The sequence below is a fragment of the Carcharhinus amblyrhynchos genome, chromosome 10 (genome assembly GCF_965287045.1).
Source record: "Carcharhinus amblyrhynchos chromosome 10, sCarAmb.v2.hapA, whole genome shotgun sequence".
Lineage (NCBI taxonomy): Eukaryota > Metazoa > Chordata > Chondrichthyes > Carcharhiniformes > Carcharhinidae > Carcharhinus > Carcharhinus amblyrhynchos.
Window position 1 is genome coordinate 89,265,932 of NC_137333.1, and position 22,312 is coordinate 89,288,243.

The 22,312-nt window shown below is 41.1% G+C and overlaps 1 long non-coding RNA gene across 1 annotated transcript; it reads left to right on the forward strand.

Annotated features, from left to right (window-relative positions):
* Positions 1-672: 672 nt before the first annotated feature.
* On the forward strand, positions 673-17,341 carry LOC145349428 (uncharacterized). The gene is made up of 3 exons (XR_013888075.1): positions 673-810; positions 6,925-7,246; positions 16,870-17,341. It is a non-coding gene; the product is annotated as an uncharacterized LOC145349428 (long non-coding RNA).
* The last annotated feature ends 4,971 nt before the right edge of the window (positions 17,342-22,312 follow it).

Genomic DNA, 22,312 nt, shown 5'->3' on the forward strand with positions numbered 1-22,312 from the left:
GTAGCATCTGTAAAGAGACATAGAGATAACATTTTATATCAATGAGTATTCATCAGAATTGAAGTGTTAATTGTTCCTCTCCAGAGATGCTGTCAGACCAGAGTATTTCCACTATTTTCTGCTTTAATTTCAGTTTCTGTGAAGCACTGGCAGATGGTGGAACTGCTTCTTTTCTTATTATTTCACAATGTAAATTATTAAGGGGGAACTTAATAAACAGAAGGGAAAGAGAATAGATGTTGATACTGATTGGTTTAGATGAAGAGGGGGGGATCCAGATGGCTGCATGACTTGTACGTATGTAACTATCCAACCATCCGCTGCTATTATTTCTGGCCAAATATGCCTGATTTAACTTCACAGATGTACGATGTTTACTGTCTTTAACTTTACATCTGATGCAATATGCCAGAAAGAACAGAGGTTAGCTGAAAGCCACAGAACAAATGATCCATTTCAATGGCTGAGTGTGTGCCATGTGCCTCAGCCTTTTACAGAGTCCTTCAGTTAATGATAAACCATTAAATGCTCAGTTGCAGGGATCAGCCAAGATACATTAAAAGTGAATTTCCCCTTAGCAAGGTTAATCACGAAACATTATTACGGTATCCATGGAATCCAAACAAACCTTACTAAGGGACACAGACTGTCCTACCATTAGTGTGCAGACATTATCCTTTGCAGACATGAGAGATCATCCAGGGAAGATGTTATTTCCTCTGAATTAGAATTAAAATTGATGAAGACAAAACTCTGATGTCAAAATCAATTGAAAAGGAGGAATGAAATTTCAGTGTCTCACAACCTAAGGTGAGTGAGCATGTTCTGTATAATTTATGAGAATTGTGTACAAGAATGGAATGGCGACAAGTCCCTGACAATGCTTGAAATTAACACTGGTTGTTTTGTGCTACAGATGAGGAAACTGAAAATGTCTTTAACAGATTGTGCAGGTTCAGGTTAAAGCATAGATTATGTGTTTAATCAAATAGGTTTGAAGGTAGACTGATTAAATGGCAACATCTTTAAAATATGTTCTGTGAATGTGGGGAATGCTTTCGCAACCACATCAATTGCCAAATTTAGTTGGCCTAAGAAGATGGTACTTAACCTGTATCTTTTTTTTAAACAATTGAGTGGTTTCTAGGCCTGTTCGGGGGTCATTACAATTCAAGCACGTTGTGGGATTGGAATCACAGATAAACTGAACTAGGAAGAGAAAGCAGATTTTCTTCCCTGATGGGCATTAGCAAAACATTTGTGTTTCTTAGCAATTCACATGCTTTTATAGTAATTTTAGCAGTGTCAGACCTCTAACCGTGTTCCCATCTCTTTGTGTGCTACACAAACTGATAGCAATCCAAATGTCTTTCTTCAAACAAATGCATTGTACAATATTTTCTAAAATGACATCTGTTGAATGTTACTTTAATTTTTTTCATGACCAGAAGGTTTCCCAGTAACAGAAATGGAAATTGCAAGTCACTGTTTGGAGTTTTCTGCAGACTTCCTGATAATAGTGATGTAGTGGGGGATGTATAAATACACAGATTAGAAAAACATGCAGCAAATCAATGTGGTTAGAATGGAAGATTAATTTTCTCAGACTGGGAGATGAAGAACAGCTTGAATAATAATGGCAATGTGTAGTGCACATTGAGATTTCATTTCTTCTGTGTTCTAGCTTTTATAAATTGGTGATAAATCTTTGAATTGTTTTGAAGTGTTTTAAAATAGTAGACAATAATTTAACACAAAGCCAACATTCTGCATTCTACAAGTGGTACACGTGAAAAAAAAACTGAACTGAGTTAATTTATACAAAGCTTAATGAGAACTGCTGAAGTTTCCCACAGCAGTGGATATAGCATAATAAGAAAGAAGAAGGAAAGACTTCAACTTATATTGCAAGATGTGCAGGTTAGGTTGATTGGCCATGCTAAATTGACCCTAGTGTCAGGGAATTAGCAGGGTAAATATGTGGAGTTAGGGGAATAGGGCCTGGGTGGGGGATCGTGGTCGGAGCAGACTTGATGGGCGAATGGCCTCCTTCTGCACTGTAGAGATTCTATGATTCTATGCACCTTTCATGACATCAGGATGTCTCAAAGTGTTTTAAAGCAAATAAAGCATTTTTGAAGTGTAATCACTATTATTATGTAGGAAACACAGCAGCCAATTTGAACATGCCAGCAAACAGAAACTCTGTTTGATGATCACCAGTTAATCAGTTTTTATAATGTTGATTGAGGGATAACAATTGGCCAAGAAATAACATCACCGCTCTTCTGCAAAATAGTGCCAAGGGATCTTTTATCTGCAAAAGCGGATAGAGCCTTTGTTTACTGTCTCGTCAGAAAGGCAGCACTTTTGATGGTGCTGCACTGGAGTATCAGCCTAGAATTTTGTGCTTGTCTTAAGAAAGGGACTTGAATTCACAGCCTTCTAATTCAGAGGCAAAATTACGACCAGCTGAACCTTGCCTGTGACAGCATCACCGCAATGGACACTTAAACCATAAGACCGTAAGACATAGGAGCAGAATTAGGCCACACGGCCATTGAGTCTGCTCTGCCATTCAGTTATGGCTGATATTTTTCTCATCCCCATTCTCCTGCCTTTTCTCCATAACTCCTGATCCCCTTACTAATCAAGAACCTATCTATCTCTGTCTTAAAGACACTCAATGACCTGGCCTCCACAGCCTTCTGTGGCAAAGAGTTCCACAGATTCACCACTCTCTGGCTGAAGAAATTCCTCCTCATCTCTTTTTAAAGGATCATCCCTTTAGGTTGAGGTTGTGCCCTCTGGTTCTAGTATTTCCTACTAGTGGAAACATCCTCTCCACATCCAGGCCTCGCAGTGTCCTGTAAGTTTCAATAAGATCGCCCCACCCCCCCACATCCTTCTAAACTCCAACAAGTACAGACCCAGAGTCCTCATCCATTCCTCATACAACAAGCTCTTCATTCCAGGAATATTCTTGTGAACCTCCGCTGGACCCTTTCCAAGGCCAGCACATCCATCCTTAGATATGGGGCCCAAAACTGTTCACAATACTCCAGGTGGGGTCTGACCATAGCCTTATGCAGCCTCTGAAATACACCCCTGCTGTTGTATTCTAGCCCTCTCGATATGAATGCTAACGTTGCACTTGCCTTCCTAACTGCCGACTGAACCTATACCTTAACCTTAAGAGAATCTTGAACAATGACTCCCAAATCTCTTCCCCAAGGCTCTCACAGTATAGGTTAAGTTAGAAAGTGAACTGCCATAAAATATCCTTCCCTGAAAATAATTGTAAAAACTTCTTGACTTAAGCTTGGCAATGATACTGTCTCCTTGACATGGGAGCTATGCTGCCCCTCTCATAAAGAATGATGATGTTGTGGCATAAACTATGTTATGATCATTATTATCTCTAGCAATCAGCTTTGAGTTATCACACTTGCAGTGATTAGGTATGATTGCCAATCCTTCATTTTTACTGCAGGGATCATCCTTCCTGCTGGTGGCTGCTATGACAACCAAAAGCAGTGATGCAAAAAAGCCTGAAGACACTTATGGCGTTTATGGAGGCAGAATAAGGCAGCATGTAGATGGGAATGATTTTAATATTATCATCTTATTTTCAGATTCAGGTTCTGGATAGAAGGTGATTGCATTTCATTTATGTTTGATGGCATTATGCAAAGCCTTCTTTCAGAACAATATTGCAACCATATCATCTATCTGATCTGATTTCATTTTGGATGCCTGTCAAGGTGAAGAATATCAGTGCTAGGAATTTGACACTCTTAAAATTAGTACAGCCCAACTGACTACAAAGTAAAGCCACCTTTACTCTGCATCAACAATGTGTTTTAACAGCCTCTTTTAATTCCCACAGCAATAATCCATATGGGCAGCAATGCCTCTTGTGCTATGGGCCCTTACCGACCAGGAATTGGATCAAGACAGTTCAAACCCCATTCACATAGAATCCTTATACATATAAATCTGGGAGGAGTTTAGATCCACATCCTAAAGGTGAAGGAACTGCGTACTAGCTCACTGCCCACTTAGTCCTTGGTCAATAAGCATTGTAGAAAGAAGAACTGACATTCTGTTGTGATACATGCTGGGTCTCATGTTATATCTCATGAGCAGTGCAAGAGAGGCATATTGTATAATGTAAAGGCAAAGTATTGTGGATGCTGGAATCTGAAACACAAACAGAAAATGCTGGAAAATCTCAGCAGGTCTGACAGCATCTGTGGGAAGAGAATAGAGATAGTGTTTCGTGTCTAGATGATCCTTCATCAGAGATCTGATGAAGGGTCATTTAGACTCAAAACTTTGGCTCTGTTCTCTCCCCATAGATGCTGTCAGACCTGCTGAGATTTTCCAGCATTTTCTGATATTGTATAATGTGCCTCCCTCCCTTCATGCCAACCAGGTTATATTATCAGGATGTTTGGTGTTCCTCTGTAACTTATGGCACCATTGTTTACACACTGTGCACTGTGTTTACACACATTGCTGGACCCGTAATCCAGAGGATTTGTCTAATAATCCAGAGAATGTGAGTTTAATGGCCATGTGAGAACTTGCATTCAGTAAAATCAAAATCATGCACTAACATGATTGAGTCTTCACTACCCTTTGGAGTGGTCTAGCGCTCAGTTGTAACAAATTGCTATACATGCTATCTCCTAGGGCTTTCAAGGATGGGCAATAAGTACTGGCTTCATCAGCAAAGTCCACATTCCAAGAATATTTTAAAAAAAGCAAACGCAGAAACTTATTGATTCAAATTTGATAGCTTTACTTTGATAAATTAAGTATAGCAATTGTACTGTAGCAAAGAACCAAAGGATACATAGTTTTATTTTACCCCAAACACTAAATTTTGTGAAATTTGATGTCAAAGTCGAGACACTATTGCAAAACTCAGAACCTTCAGCCCAAAACCAAGTATTTGACAATTCTTGTCACTTTGCAAATAATGAGTATATTTTCATAATTTTAGTATTAAGACCACATAGGTCGCATTGCAATGTACAAACAAGAACTGTGTAGATCTGTATCCGTGTTTGTTTGCTATGTAAAATGTATGAAAATCGTCAATAAGCATATAAAAAAGTGAACAATACTTTAAAATATTGATATTAGGCGATGAATCGATTAGGCTTAAAATTAATTTTAAAGGCCTAGTTATGAATTAGGAAGTTTATTACTAGTTTATTCTTTAATGTGTTAAAGAGAAGGCACCCAGCATGACATAAGAACATAAGAAATAGGAGCAGGAGTAGGCCATCTGGCCCTTCGAGCCTGCCCCGCCATTCAATAAGATCATGGCTGATCTGTCGTGGCTCAGTTCCACTTTCCGGCCCTCTCCCCATAACCCTTAATCCCCTCTCTTATCAAAAACCCATCAACCCGCTTCTTGAAAATATTTAGCCAGGCAGCCTCCACCACTTCAATGGGTAGAGAATTCCAGAGATTCACCACCCTTTGAGTGAAGAAGTTCCTCCTCAACTCCGTTCTAAAACGCCCCCCCTTTATCTTGAGGCTGTGCCCCCTAGTCCTATTGTCTTTTTTCAGTGGGAAGAGTCTCTCCACCTCTATCCTATCCATCCCATTCATCATCTTATACGTCTCAATGAGATCTCCCCTCATTCTTCTAAACTCCAACGAGTACAAGCCTAGTTTATTCAGCCTCTCCTCATAGTTCAACCCCCTCAACTCCGGTATCAGCCTAGTAAACCTCCTCTGCACTCCCTCCAAGGCCAAAATATCTTTGCGCAGGTGCGGCACCCAAAACTGCACACAGTACTCCAGCTGCGGCCTCACCAATGCCCTATACAGCTGCAGCAAGACCTCCCTACTTTTATATTCAATCCCCTTCGCTATGAAGGCCAGCATCCCATTCGCCTTCCTGACCACCTGCTGCACCTGCAAGCTGGGTTTTTGCGACTCATGCACAAGGACCCCGAGGTCCCTCTGCACCGTCGCCTGCTGCAGTTTTTCGCCCCGTAAGTAATAGTCCTTCCTACCATTCTTCCTACCAAAGTGGACCACCTCACACTTGCCAACATTAAATTCCATTTGCCATTTCCTGGCCCATTCGCCCAGCCTATCTAGATCCTTCTGCAGACTCTCCACACCCTCCGCACAATTTGCCGTTCCCCCAATCTTGGTGTCATCCGCAAATTTCAACACCCTACACTCGGTTCCCTCCTCCAGATCATCTATATAAATGGTAAAAAGCTGAGGCCCCAGCACCGACCCCTGGGGCACTCCACTAGTCACCATCCGCCAATCCGAATAGCACCCGTTGACCCCCACTCTCTGCCTCCTATTTGACAACCAATCCTCTATCCACGCTAACACCCTACCCCCAACTCCAAGTCCCCTGACCTTCTGCAATAACCTCTTATGAGGTACTTTGTCAAACGCCTTCTGAAAATCCAGAAAGACCACATCCACCGGCTCTCCTCTATCGACCGCCCTAGACACATCCTCATAGAACTCCAGTAAATTTGTCAGACACGACTTCCCTTTAATGAAACCATGCTGCGTCTGCTCTATCAAGCAATTGCCTTCAAGATGCCTCGCAATTTCCTCCTTAATGACGGATTCTAACATTTTACCTACCACAGACGTTAAACTAACCGGCCTATAATTCCCTGCCTTTTGCCTGGCACCCTTCTTAAACAACGGCGTAACATTAGCCGTTGCAGATTGTTTTTCTATTTCAAAGGTCTAACCCATTTATTTGGAATTAGCATTACTTATTTAACTCTCTTTGAAGGTAACAAATTAAAATATTGTATCCTGTCATAACTAACAATGAAGAAGTTAAGAACAGATAGCAAACAGGAATACTGTACATGCAATTGTTCTGGCGCTGTAAGATATTATTTCCTATTGTTGCCACAGGTGAAGAGACCCTGATCAAGATGCGTGAAAGCCACAGAGATGAAATAGGAATGTTCCAGATGTTCATTGTAATGGCCTGCTGTAATACAGAACCAGTAAGATTCTGACTGCTAAAGGCACCCATCATATAATTTGGTCCTGTACGACAGGGGATCAAATGGGAAAAGATCACAAGTCTGTATGTTAGTTTTCAGCATTGTTCATTGTTTTAGTAGATGTTTACGGTTTTATAAAATTGTGTAAACTTATCAATTGTGTCATTTCTGAAGAACTTACAGAAGAAGCTGGGAGAATTATAAATTCTTTAACAGTCATCCTAGTTGTAAGTATTGAAAAATAACCACAAATAGTGTATAACATCTTTTGTTTCTGACTTCCATTTAATTATAAATAATCTGGTCAATAATTTACCCAATAGTTTTGTGACATTCGAGTGCACTTGGATGGCAGTCAATTCCACACATTGTAAAGACGTTATACATTCAATTGGAAGTGGCTTTTAGCAGTTTATAATCATAGCCTATGTTCCATTTACCCATCCACAGGTTACCACTATAAATCAACCTTGTTGACCTGTATCATTATTTTAACATAGTAACATGGTTAGCATGCTTATGAATAAGTATAAGAATGAATACCTACAGAGGAATTTAATCAACGATGGACACCATAGATTTTTAAAAGGAAAGCCAAGCTTGACTAGTTTAATGGAGTTTTTCAACAAAGTTAAAAAGAGCATAGACAAAAGAGATGCAATAAATACAGTGCTTATGGACTTTCAGGAAGTGTCCAAAACAAAATTTCAAATAAGAGATTTGTTATGGAGTTATGGGAATTAAATGTGAAATAAAACATGGATGTAAGGTTGTCTGAATGGTAGAATCCAGGAAGTTGGAGAAATTGGATGTTTCTTGGATTAAGATGTATGGTCTTACAATCCATCTTGGTCTTCATGTAAATAAATATTTTGCATACAGATGTTAAAAAAATGATAAGAATAGGCAAATGCAGTTCAATGTAGATATAACCATCTAGAAGGCTCCAAGATGTGAATTTATGATGGGTGAGTAGTCAACATTTTTCTTTATAGTTAGAATCCTCTGGATTATTTAAGGCTCCCTTTAAGTCACCCATTTGAACAGACTTCCTGTATAGTACTGTTTGGCACTACCACCATGCTAAATGGGATAGACTTGGAACAGACCAGCAACTCAAGAATGGATATTCATGAGGCACTCTGGGCCATCAGCAGCAGCAGAATTATACTCAACCACAATCTGTAACCTCATGGCTCAGCATATCCTCCATTCTATCATTGTCACCAAGTCAGGCAATCAACCCTGGTTCAATGAAGAGTACAGGAGGGCATGTCAAGCATAGAACAAGTTATATCCAAAAATGAAGTGTCAAACTGATGAAGCTACAATACAGGACTACTTCTGTACCAAACAGCATAAGCAACAAGCAATAGAAAGAACTAAGTAATTCTATAATCTATGGGTGGAATATTATGAGAATTATTTTATTTGTCTAGCCAGCATAGAGTTCTTGATCTGTTTTTGGAAAGTTTCCATGCCCAATCATGCATACTTAGACATTGAAAAAATGGTCTAGACCATTTCTACCTTGTGCAGACAATAGGCTGAACATAATTTGCTAGCAAGCCTGCAAAGTGAGCTATTGCGCATGTGTGGACCTCTGTCTCTGCACATGTGAAATAGCGACTGTAAAGAGAGCTATTGCGCCTTGGCGGACCTCTAATTCTGCTCATGCACAATTCCAACAGCAGAGGTCTGATAGACAGAAAGAGAGCTGTCAGGTCCCTGCTGTTGCAGGCAACCTCACAAACTCAACTCCTGCCCTGCAATCGCAAAGGGCTGCAGCCGATTGCGAGCCATATACAGAATGGACATGTAGCCAATGCCAGCCCCCTGCTGCCCAGACTGACCACGCCCTCCACCCCCGATCCAATCGCGATGTAGAACGGCAGTGGGCCCCTCTAACCCCCCACAACCCAATCATGATGTAGAGTACGCAGTGTTCCCCCTTGCCTCAATCAAGCCACCACTTCAGGCCCTGCCCCCTATTGGCTCTACAACCTTTAGACCCTGTCTCCAAAGGCCCTGCCCCCTGTCCCCATAGGATCTACCTCCGGCACTGCCCAGTGAACATTGCCAAGGTGCCAGGGTGGCACTGCCCAAGGGGCAGTCCCCTTGCCCTTGTCCTCCTTGGCCTCCAGTTCCACTGACAAGGCCAACACAACTGTTCCCCGTTTATGGGGAGCAGGTGTTTTCCTTGCCATAAAGGCAAATGAACCCAGACGATTCATCCCCGGGTTCACTAAACACATAAAAATTAAATCAGAATGAATTTGAATAATTTATTCAGCCTCTTGCCCATTTCCAGCAAAAGGCTATCTTCACTGGAAATCCGGCTCTTGTAAGATCGCTATGGCTGAGAAATAGGGCATGATCCTGATTTCTTGATTCTTGTGCGGTTTTACAGGCTTGCTCTGCACATTGATGGGCGAAGCAAGCCGGTAAAATCCTGATCTGTGGATCAGATCCAGTCATGAATGGTGGTGGACAATTAAACCATTCACTGGGGGAGAAGGCTCCACAAATATCCCCTTCCTGAATGATAGAGGAGCCCAACACATCAGTGTAAAAGGTAAGGCTGAAACATTTGTAACAATCTTCAGGCAGAAATGCCGAGTGGATGATTCATCCCTGCCTTTTCTGGAAGTCCCCAGGAGCACAGATGTCAGTCTTCAGCCAATTCAATTTGGCTCGAAGCCGATTTCATCAGCAAAGCAGTGCCTGTAAGACAGGGGAAGGAGAAAAAAATGGGCACAAACTAGACTTTTTGCCTCCAGTCTGATCTTACCACCTTGCGGAAAGTCGGGCAGGACAAGGTCTTAGAATCGTGGCCTGTGCATCTCATTCTATTTTACCAGCTCGCCATGCTGATTTCTGATGCGGCAAGGTGGTAAGATCGCGGCCATGAAGTTTGCAGCTGAGCCCAGGGTTCAACAGGGTGTGAGGGCTCCATGTGGTCTTGTGGCACTGAATAAGAGGCCAAGCCAAAGGACAGAATCAGGATTAAGGAACCAACAACCTACCTAGATTGGGGGCTCATTGCATAAGTCAAAGTTGTAGTGTGGTTCACAGGTGATAGAGATGGACATTAAGCAAAAACAGAAGAAATAATGGTTAGATAGATATAAGGCATTATTACAAAATCGACCTTTGGAAGAGTTTTGAGGTCTGGAAGATGTAAAATAATGCGCTTTTCAGAAATAATTTTTGAGCAAAGGACCTATATTGGCAATCTATGAATAGAATGGAGAGAGTACAAAGGTAAGAGAGAGTGATTGATGCAATTCTATATTTGTTTTTCTGTTTCTAACTAATTTGCCTTGGAAAAAATTAATTCTTCATTCTGTGACATCATGAATGGAGACTGCTGATATCATCAGAAAGGGCAGTCTACACAAAATGTCTGCTCCTAGACTGCTTTTCACCAGCATTTTGAAAGTACAGGGAAAATAGTACTGACATGGATCAGTAAGTTTTGGCTACTTTCTATGTTTTTAGAATTTTTGAAGGATCAAGGAAGCAAGTAGGGAAATGAGTTCAGAGTGAATAAAACTTGTCAAATTAAACACTGTCAAGAACATATTGGGCAAAAGAGCCTAATTTATGTTTTTTTTTAATTCATTTGTGGGACATGGGCATCTCTGGCTAGCCAGCATTTATTGTCCATCCCTAGTTGCCCTTGAAGGCCAGTTCAGAGTCAACCACATTGCTGTGGGTCGGGAGTCACATGTAGGCCACACCTGGTAAGGATGGCAGATTTCCTTCCCTAAAGGACATTAGTGAACCAGATGGGTTTTTCCAACAATCAATGATGGTTTCATGGTTATCAGTAGATTCTTAATTCCATATTTTATTTTTGCCATGATGGGATTTGAAGCCAGGTCCCCAGAACATTAGCTGAGTTTCTGGATTAATAGTCTAGCAATAATACCACCAAGACATCGCCTCCCCTTATGATGTTTTTACACTTTCTAAAATCTGCCACATATAATTTAAGAATTCTGTGAAAATTTGGTCGTCTGCTCTCCGCTTTAATTATTTGTTAATTTATTTTTAATCTTTGTAAGTAGAAATAGAAATAAATCTCAAATTATGGTCCAGAAACTCTACATTGGAAAATATAATATATGGAGAGAATCATCTCTACTACATTTGATTTGTCATAACCCTGGTAGAGACTGTTAAAGTTTAAAGAGAAATCTGAATACCCTGTAATTAACTAACAGACGATACCACAAGATTATGTTGTTATTGCATATAAAGAAAATTAAATAGGGCAAGAGCTTAACATTATAGCTTATGAAGACATTCTATAAATTCAGTTCAACTTTTGCTCCTGCCCCCACACCCTCCCCCACCCCCTTAGTGTTATCTTGAACATTACAAAAGTCTTGAAGGTTCATTCATTTATTTTGGTACCAATCTGAAAGGTACGCCAAAGCCCTCTGGAATTTTCTTTAATTCTTTTCAGTATGTCAACTTTCTTCAAGGTACAAGGTGTATGGGGATCCTTCCGTTAGTTTTTGGTTAAGTGACCCGTCAGCTTTTCCTTAAAGATCTCATGACTGTGTACTCCTTAGCTCTCGATCTTGGGTGCCAGCAGATACCTAACTGCCACAGCCTTCCAAGTTAACTGCGAACTGCTTTTTGCCTCAAGGTTCTGTGAGGATCATTGTAGATTTCCTGCTTTAGTTTCAAACTAGGCAAATGCTCCAGTTTCTCTCCTCCTCAAGAATTCCAAACTGAGCTTGACCCCCTGCTCATATTCCATGTGGTGAACAATAAAGATAATATTTTCTTTCCTTAATTGCAGACCTGGCTAACATACATTTCCTTTGGCTCTCCCAACTCAGTGAACTGCAGTCTATACCAAATGAAAACTGAAAACAGCCTTTTGTGAGGAAAAGTGCAGCGAAATTAAACAAAAGAACCTACTGAGCTTCGCAGCTCATCACTATAACAAGGTTTTGGAATGTTTCCAAACAGAAATGTAACTAATTATTTTTTCCCTTCAACACAACTCTTTGCTTTGGTAACCCACATGAATAATTTATCTCCCTAATGGATATGTGTGTCCACTCTCCAGACTCCCCAGTTTCACTAAGAGATTCAGAGGTGGGTCACCCATTGTTCAAATTTATTCATTTTCAACTGGACCCTTGTAAGATAAACATAGGTTAGTTTTCTATTCATCTTACATTTACCTCTTTAATTCATAAAACTAAAAGATACTTTCTAAAACATATGAATATTGAAATAGGTATTCACAACCAGTTGAATATGTGAGCTTTTAAAATTCTTTCATACATGTGATTTAAAGTTGTTCAAGATGTAAATCACACACTTTTATTCTGAGCACTTTTTAATACATTTTCAAAGTTTATTTATTAGTCACAAGTAGAATTCGCACTGTGAAAATCCCCTAGTTGCCACACTCCGGTGCCTGTTCAGGTACACTGAGGAGAATTTAGCATGGCCAATGCACTGAACTGCACATCTTTGGACTGTGGGAGGAAACCGAAGCACCCCAAGGAAACCCATGCAGACACAGGGAGAATGTGCAAACTCCACACAGTGACCCAAGCGGGAACTGAACTTGGGTCACTGGTGCTGTGAGGCAGCAGTGCTAACCACTGTGCCACTATGCCGCCCCATTTTTGCCATAAATCCTGAAATTAACAGCGCCTCCTGTGTGTTTAAGGTCTCAGTACTTAGCTGTTTATTGTCAAAATGCCTTATGGAGTTTACTGGTTCATAACAGTTTTGGGATTTTAGTCACAAATTGAGCACTTAGTTCTACCAGGTTGAACAGATGGCTGTAATACAAATATTCAATTCTATGGCCTTGAACTACTAACATCCAATTGACTTAAATTTTTGCTGGATCCATTCAAATGGAACATTGCTTGTTGAGTGTCTACTCCAGTGACCTTATCTGAAAATGCACTGATTTAATTTTCTCAAGTACTCCACATCCTCAATTTATGAAACACAAAACATAATTTTGTAAATAATTTATTTATTTTATAAAGTGCAATTTATATGAAATCCTTTGGGGTTACTTTAATCAAATTTGTTAATTATACAAACCAAATGTTGATATGAATAGTAAAATATAAAAGTAATTACATTCTGATTAACAATGCCTTTCCAATAGTAGCTTGTTAAACATCGTCAGTCATGGAGGCCAAAACAAAGTGTTGGTGGAACAAGGTGTGGGATTGAATATATGTATTGCAACTATTTGTTCCGAGTGGTGGATGTGAGAGCCAAGTTGTGATTAGCCACTTGAAATTGATGTGAACTGGTAGACAGTCAGTCCATCCAGACCCTGATAAAACTTTCCTCAGTAAAGGGATCTCTGACAATTCGCTGCATTCAGAGTCTGGTTCAATGCATTCTCTAATTCGAGCCTTACTCAATCACGATACAGCAGGGTAGATTTTCTGATTGAATTTGCTTGATAAATAGATGGATGAATTGGCCAAGTCCAACAAGAAAATTTGGGCAATTTCTGCCCATTAAATGTATCACATGCAATCCTTGTTCTGGATTGCATCAGGACTTAATTTTAATGAAGGCCTCATGATGTGACTTATATCTGGTATTGACGAATGTTCTCACCCATTGAAAATGGGTGTCCAAAAGGCAGAGACACATTGAGAAATATATTTCGAAAGCTGTGTCTGAACAATTTTCAAAACATTGTTGGGCCATTTTTCAACCAGTTTTCCTGTTTTCTGTGTTGTTCCCAGGAATCATTATGGCAATTGTTGTGGTGTGACCATTTGTTTTCCAACAATAATTGGGGAGCAATGGGCTCCTATATGGAAGAATAAAGAGAGGACAACAGAGAAATTCCAGGCAACTCGGGTTGCATCACTCTGCAGCCACCCTGCTGACAAGCTCGCAGTTGCGAATATAACTAGATATACACATACTTTGCTTTATCAGAGGTTTATTGCTGCAAATGCAAGATCCTTAGAAACCCAACCTTGTAACTTGCATATATCTCAAATTTCTAATCTTTATACGTTGTAACCTCCCCAGTCCAGACATTTATTTCTTGGAAACACCAGTTGTCCGAAATTATTTTGAGCAGACCCAAGCAACTCATGAAATCCCCGCTTGATGGTTCAGGCGCTGCAACAAATCAAGATGGTGGGTTGGAAAATCCTATGCACACCCTCACCATCAACATCACCAAGCCCAATTCCTTCAACCAACATGCTGAATGAAGCACAGAACCCATATTAGCAGCTTTTGCTACTGATGATCAGCCAGTTCCTTCTGCTCCCTTTCCAATTATTGGTGAAATAAAGCCGTATATGGAATCACCTGTTTCCTTGATGTTGTTGGCAACATTTTAACATAGTATAATGGGAGTGGAATAATGGAAGATACATTATTTGGATTAGTAAAATAATTTTTATTATTGCTTTATCATGTTTTATTATTATTTTATGTTTCAGTTGATTATTTACATAAGTCAAAGCTTTCCAGCTGTTCACGTCGGGGGGATCTTCTGGCACGCCGACAGCACACCCCCGCCTCGGGTTTCCCGGTGGTGAGGGATGCGTTCAACAGGAAACCCCACTGACAACAGCAGGACCAGAAGACCCCACCACCAGCCAATGGTGGGCTGCCTCCACCGCCATGAAACACGCAGTGGCCTACACGGAAAATCCCACCTGTAGTGTTTTTCAGTTCAAACACTTGTGGATTGGCATCCTAATGTCATGCTACAATTCAGAAAATTCCAAAATCCATAACTGACTGGGTCCCAAGTATTCCAGACTGGGGCGGGGGGCGGGGGGCGGGGGGGGGGTTACAGTGTGTTCTGATTTCGAATATATCTACCAACGTAGAAATAGCACTAAAATCAATCCATTCCAAACCTCCAGACACAAAAAGGTCAAGCAAGTAAATATGTTGCTTGTTCCACAAAGAGAAGACTGCTCAGCCTTGGAGGCCAAATGTGGTTCATGGATGGTGGGGCAGAGAGTGGGAGATGGGGGAGCCATACTTTTCTGATGCTGGGGAATCTTCCCAAGTGTTGCCAAGGAAATGGACTGGCTGCGCTCTGTATAGAGTCTATTTACATAACTAAAGCCCCAAGGAGAGGTGTTTGAGTGGTCACACTGCCATTTTACTGGTAGCAGAGGTTGGAAACCATCAAAGCCAGAATTTGCATGCCCCATGCAGAGAGTAAATCAGCAGCAGAGGTGACTCCCGAGCCCAGTGACAATGAGAATGCAATCTTCCCAGAGGTGGCTCCTGTTGGCAACCTCCAAGATCAAGGTTCATTAAGGACCATGGGTGGACTCCAGTCAAGAGCTGGCAGCTCTTATAGCCTTGGCTACCCTACTGGGAAAGATGGGAATGCCGAGGCAGATTGAGGAGTGTGATGGTGGCCAACTCCAGAGGTGATCCAACCTCTGGCGTTTCGCCTCTGCTCTGAGGAGCCCCAATGATAATTTTTTTATGAATCTGAATGCCTGCGTAGGCACATCCATAATTGGCCACCATCACATTCCTCAATCTGCTTCAGCATGCCCACCTCTCCCATATGGAATGCCATAAGCATAGATAAGGGTCATGGGTGGAGGGGGGATTCGTAATGTTAAAATGGCGGCATGGGCTCGTTGGGCCGAAGGGCCTGTTTCCCAGGCTGTTTTTGTTCTTCCAGTAGGGCAGCCAAGGCTCTCCAGCTGCCAGCTCTTGACTGGGAGTCCACCCACGGCCCTTAATGAACCTTGAGCTTGGAGCCACCTCTGGGAAAACTGCAGTCTCATTGCCAACAGCTATGGGCTCAGGAGTCCCAAAGCCCATGGCAAAATCCCGCCCCTTAAATTTCTGCCCTGCCTATTAATTCAGAGTTATATCAAAAATGCCATAGCAAGAAATACAGGGATTCTCCTATAAAACAAAACTAACTGGTCAGACATCTTCCTTGCATCGAGCAACCTTGTTATGTAAGGAACAGTTACATTTCAAAATTAAATGTGAAGATCTTGAGATTATAATACACTACATGCATATATGTACATATATAATATAATACATATACAAGCTCTTTATTTTGTTTCATGCTAACATGTTGAGCCAGTTTCAAAGTAACTAGCTTATATGTGTATTATCTATGCATTTTAAATACTTAAATTATATTCTCTTCACCTTCTATCCAGAAAAAAAAATGTAGCAATGCTGAGCTGATTGGTTAATGACATTATAAAACCTATAATGTAATCTCAAGTCTGACATTCCCTCATGCTTTATGCCTGCTCACAAGGCTTAGTCACAAGTCCTAGTCAGTGCCTCATGCACTCAGCTTTTCATTGGATGGGTGTGAAATATTTTTTCTTTTGGTGTTCATCTATCAGTCAGAGTAAGAGAAATCTTCCATTCAACCATTTATCTGATTCAATTTTGCTGACAGTGATAGTCAGAAGCTTTTCCCCAGGGCGGAAGAGTCAATTGCTAGGGGGCATAGGTTTAAAGTGTGAGGGGCAAGGTTTAAAGGAGATGTATGAGGCAAATCTTTTACACAGAGAGTGCCTGGAATTCGCTTCTGGGGAAGGTAGTGGAAACAGGTAAGATAGTGACTTTTAAGGAGGTCCTTGACAAATACATGAATAGGATGGGAATAGAGGGATATGGTCCCCGGAAGGTTGGGGGTTTTAGTTCAGTCAGGCAGCATGGTTGGTGCAGGCTTAGAATGCCAAATGGTCTGTTCCTATGCTGTAATTTTCTTTGTTATTTGTTCTTTGATCTCATTTTATGCATAATATACAATTTAATGATTGTAAAAAACACATGTCTTATATATAGTGATTTTCTTTCACAGCAAAAGTAGATTGTCTTGTGGGATTTCAGTGGGAAAAGAACACACCACTTTTCAAAGAAACTCATTTGACCAAAAGAAGCAACAGCCTGTGTTTCTGTGTGGTTACCTGATGGGGCTGTGTTCTGGGAAATCATCTTGTACTGTTGATTCAGGCTTGAAGAAAGAAGATATAAATGAGGAGGATGTAGAAAGTGCAGAAGAGCTGGAAGGTTTAGCTGAAGACAACTCTCTAAAAATGGATATCAAAAGCAATTCAGGTGTCAGCACCACTGCAGAGCTGAGCAATATTAATCCGAACACCAAATATTCAAGAGTATTTAAAGAGAAGATGGTGGAGTCTATGTCCTACGTGAATGAAAATGATGGTTTAGAGCTAATAGATATTGATTGAAATTATATTTGCTATGTATATACAATTGTGTAAATTGTTTAATGTATTTTATATAAGTAAAAGAAAAATACTGCATATTAAGATATTTTCTGGAAGTTGCTTTGTGAAAGTAATTTTGAATGCTATAAAAAATTAATTTTGTGTATCTGAGATCAACTTGGTTCAGTTGGGAGCAGCCTCTGCAGAGACAAAACACTGTGGTTTCAAGTCCCTTGTTACCACTTGAGTGCATTATTGGGCTAACATTCCAGTACGGTTCTAAGGGTGGTAAGCATCTTTGGACATGCCAGACCGCTCATGTTTTTAAACCTCCTGTTCAGACGAATGTTAATGATCCCATGGCGATACTTGAAGAGAGGGTGGCTCTCCCAGTGTCATAGCCTATATTCCATGCACAACAAATGCTACTAATACAGCTTAACTGGTTATTTACCTTCCCACTGTCTGTAGGACATTACTGGTGAAAAATGGCTGCAGTGTCTGCTCTACATGGGTGGTAATTATACAACAAAAAGTAATTAAAAAGTAATATAGTAGCATAAAGCTTCAGTCTTTGGTGATCCCAATGCAAGGCTTTCAGGAATTCAGATGCATGATTCCCACAGCTTTCCCCTTATTGTTATGAGAATAAGTCCATATGTGAAATGTGGAGTCCACAAGTTTGAAATACTAAAACGCCTTTTGAGTGTGCCAAACTGTATCAGGAATACCAAAGATGAAAATTACATGCAATAAGGGATAGTAAAACTTCAAATATATGTTTTGAGACAAAATTGAAATTTAATAATTCAAATGTCACCGACTGCCAAATGGTGATACAGATGTTTGAGCTCCAGGATTGTACAATATCATGATCTAATTTGCTGTAGCTTTGTTATTTTCTTTAGTATTTAGTTGGATAGTGCACTCAATGAAAGCAAGGTTCTATTTGGGACAGAAAAGGTTGATATTCACTTGTACCACCCTAAAGAAGTCAACTTCCTACCAGCAGATTACAGCACAATATTCAGATTCTGAAAGTCAGCAACCCAAACCCTTTTGTTGCCCTAAGATAAAAGCAAGGAACTCTGATGAAGGGTCAGTAGCAGCTGTGTGTACTATCTACAAGATGCACTGCAGCAATTCACGAAACATCCTTAAACAGCACCTTCCAAACCCATGACCACTTCCATCTAGAAGGACAAGGGCAGCAGGTAAATGGGAACACCACCACCTGCAAGTTCCCCTCCAAGCCACTCACCATCCTGGCTCTCTACAGATACTGTCAGACCTGCTGGGATTCTCCAGCAGTTTCTGTTTTTGTCTCTTGCTCCCCTGTCTTCCCAGAAGGTTTTTATGTGACAGTGACAATATATTTGCAAGTTGCAAGGAAAGAAAGGAGAGAATCATTTACAGCTAATTGATATATTCAATAATAATAATTCACATGTAAAGAAAGAACATTTTCTGTTTTGATTGCTCCCACTATGCTCCATCTCAATAACATATCTTCTATCTAACGATAGAACAGCTAACTCTATTATACGGTGGAACAGTTCCTACATTAGTGATCTTTATGGCCTTGTTAAGAACAAAGAAAAGTACGGTTCAGGAACAGACTCTTTGGCCCTTCAAGCCTGTGCCAATCACGATACCCTAATTAAACTGAAAAAAAACCTTCTGTCCTTACTTGATCTGCATCCCTCTATTTCCTCCCTATTTATGTACTTATCTAGATGCCTCTTAAATGTTGCTAATGTGATTGCTTCCACCACCTCCTCTGGCAGCACATTCCAGGTATGTTCTTATGTTCTTATGTACCCACCATCCTCTGCATGAGAAACTCCCCCTACACATCTCCCTTAAACTTTACTCCTCTCACCTTGAACCTGTGTCTCCTCGTAAATAACACTTTTACCCTTGGAGAAAAGCCTTTGACTAAACACCCTGTCTATGCCTTTCGTAATTTTGTACACCTCTATCACCCTCTGTCTTTCCAATGAAAATAATCCCAATTTATTCAACCTCTCCACATAGCCAACACCCCTGAGACCAGGCAACATCCTGGTGAACCTTCTTTGCACTCTCTCCAAAGCATCCACATCCTTCTGGTAGTGTGGCGGCCAGAACTGCACACAATACCCCAAATGCAGCCTAATTAAGGTTTTATACAGCTGCAACATGATTTCCCAACTCCTGTACTCAATGGCCTGGCTGATGAAGGCAAGTATGCCATTTGCCCTCTTAATCACCTTGGTCACCTGTGTTGCCACTTTCAGGGAACAGTAGACCTGCATGACCAGATCCCTCTGTATGTTAGGGTTCTGCTATCTATAGTATAATTAAAACCTGAATTTAATCCTCCAAAATGTATCAATGGTTGATGTTGGTTCTACCGTCTAGAACTAACGGTAAGGGGCAGGTCACTGAAATGAGGAAGAATTTCTTCAAGGTGGTGATTCTTTGGAATTCTTTGCTCCAGAGGGCTGTGGAGATCTTAAACAGTGGAAGTTTAAGACTGAGAACAATAGATTTCCACATTTTAAAACATTTAGGGGTAAAGGAATAGTGCAGGAAAATGGCATTGAAGTAGAAGATTAGCCGTTGAATGGCACAGCAGGCACAAGGGGCTGAATGGTCTACTCCTGCTCCTATTTCTTATGTTCTCATGTATCATGATTATCAAGTCAGGGATCATTCCCATGGCATTTAACAACAGGAATATTGTTGAATCTTCCACCATTAATCAGAAACTTAATTAGAGTGAAAATGTCCAGGGGGCAATTTTTTTCACACAGAGGGTGGTGAGTGTCTGGAACAAGTTGCCAGAGGTAGTAGTGGAGGCGTGTACAATTTTGTCTTTTAAAAAGTGTTTCGACAGTTACATGGGTAAGATAGGTATAGAGGGTTATGGGCCAAACACGGGCAAGTGGGACTAGCTTAGGGGTTAAATAAAGGGGTGGCATGGACAAGTTGGGCCGAAGAGCCGGTTTCTTTGCTGTAAAACCTTTATGATTCTATGAGTCTATGATTCTATAACAAAAATACTTTGGTTACAAGAGCTTGTCAAAGGCATCCTGCTTGCCTGGATGATGGCAACAGGTACCTGGGAACATCACTACTTACAACTTCCCCTCCAAGTCATGCATTATCCTGACTTAGGAATACATTGCTGTTCCTTCATGGCTGCTGGGTCAAAATCACGAAATTCCTTCCCCAACAGCCTGTTTATCTACCTGCACCTTGTGGATGGCAGTTTTGGCTTTTCTCCAGAGCTATCGGGGATGGATAATAAATAAATTGCCAGCAACACTGCATTCCTTAAATGAAAGGAAAACAAAATTGCAACCCAGTACTGCTTTTGTGCTGCTGATTTTATACATTGGGGCGGCATGGTGGCACGTTGGTTAGCACTGCTGTCTCAGAGTGCCAGGGACCTGGGTTCAATTCCAGCCTTGGGTAACTGTGTGTGGAGCTTGTATGTTTTCTTGGTATCTGCATGGGTTTCCTCCGGGTGCTCCAGTTTCCTCCCACAGTCCAAACGGCGTGCTAGTTAGGTGCCATGCTAAACTCTCCCTTAGTGTACCCAAACAGGCATGGGAGTGTGGCTACTAGGGGATTTTCACAGTAACTTCAGTGCAGTGTTTCGAGGGAAGACACTGGTATTGTCACTAGACTAGTAATCCACAGACCTAAGGTAATTCTCTGGAGACCAGGGTTTGAATCCCACCATGGCAGATGATGAAATTTGAATTCAATAAAAAAATTTGGAATTAAAAGTCTAATGATGACCATGAAACCACTGTCGATTGCCATAACGGCGCATCTAGTTCACTAATGTCCTTTAGGGAAGGAAATTTGCCGTCCTTATACCTGGCCTGGCTGACATGTGACTCCAGATTCACAGCAATGCGGTTGACACTTAAATGCCTTCAGGAATTGGCAATAAATACTGGGCCAGCCGGTGACGCCCAACATCCCATGAACGATTAAAAAAAATCCTACTTATGACACGAATAAATAAACTGAATCATTGCGACTTATATCCTAATTGGCACAAATTTCCTTCAACGTCCTTCAATTTCCTGCGCCTATGCAATTTATTATGTGTTGTTAACTGAATATGAGTATAGCATAGAAAGAGGCCATTCAGTCCATCAAGTCTGCCAGTTTTTCAAAGTCCAATCCAGTTAGTTCCATTCAGTAATGCCTCAGTCTTTTTTTTAGCAGAGATACTTTATTGCATTATTACTAACTATTGAACGGCAGTTTTCATCTATAAAGTAAAATATATTATTAACTGGATGTCACATAAATCAGAAACAGGAGACGACTTACACTGAAAGGGTGGGAGCGATGCCATGAATGACCTCTAACCTACACTGTTTGCCCGTTGTCAGGGACGCGGCGTTACTAGGCAACCGGCAGTGAGCAGAGCTAACGGTCGTGTTTTTTTGTTTCCTTGCGATCTTTGCATGAGAACATTTCGATTAAATCAGCCCCAGAGATTAAAAATCAACTTTGCAAGAAGACTAGGAATTGGGGAGGGTAAGAAAAGAAAGCTTCAGAAGCTGTTTACCCCTTCTCGCCTGCGAAAGGTGAGTGAATTGTGATTGGCTAGAATGGCTTAGCGACGGTGGCTGGGGAAAATTCTGATTGGCTTTTACGACCAGGCCTGCCCCGTAATCGAATTGTGATTGGTTAGAAAGGCTTGGCAAAGGCGGCTGAGAAAAATTGTGATTGGTTCTTATGGCCGGAGGCTATTCCGGATTGGTTCTTACGGGTCGAGGAATTTGGTTGATTGGCTGTCATGCCAGAGCCATCCGCGCCCTCTCCTCGGCGAGTGAATTGTGATTTGCTAGAACGGCTTAGCAACGGAGGCCGGGGAAATTCTGATTGGTCTTTATGGCCAGAGGTTATTTCCGATAGGTTCTTACGGCCGGGAGTATTGATGATTGGCTTTTAGACCATCCCGCTCCTCAATGAGTCGATTGTGATTGGCTTAGAACGGCTCAGCAACGGCGGCCGTGAAAAATTGTTGATTGGTTCTTTCGGCTGGGGAGCAATTACTGA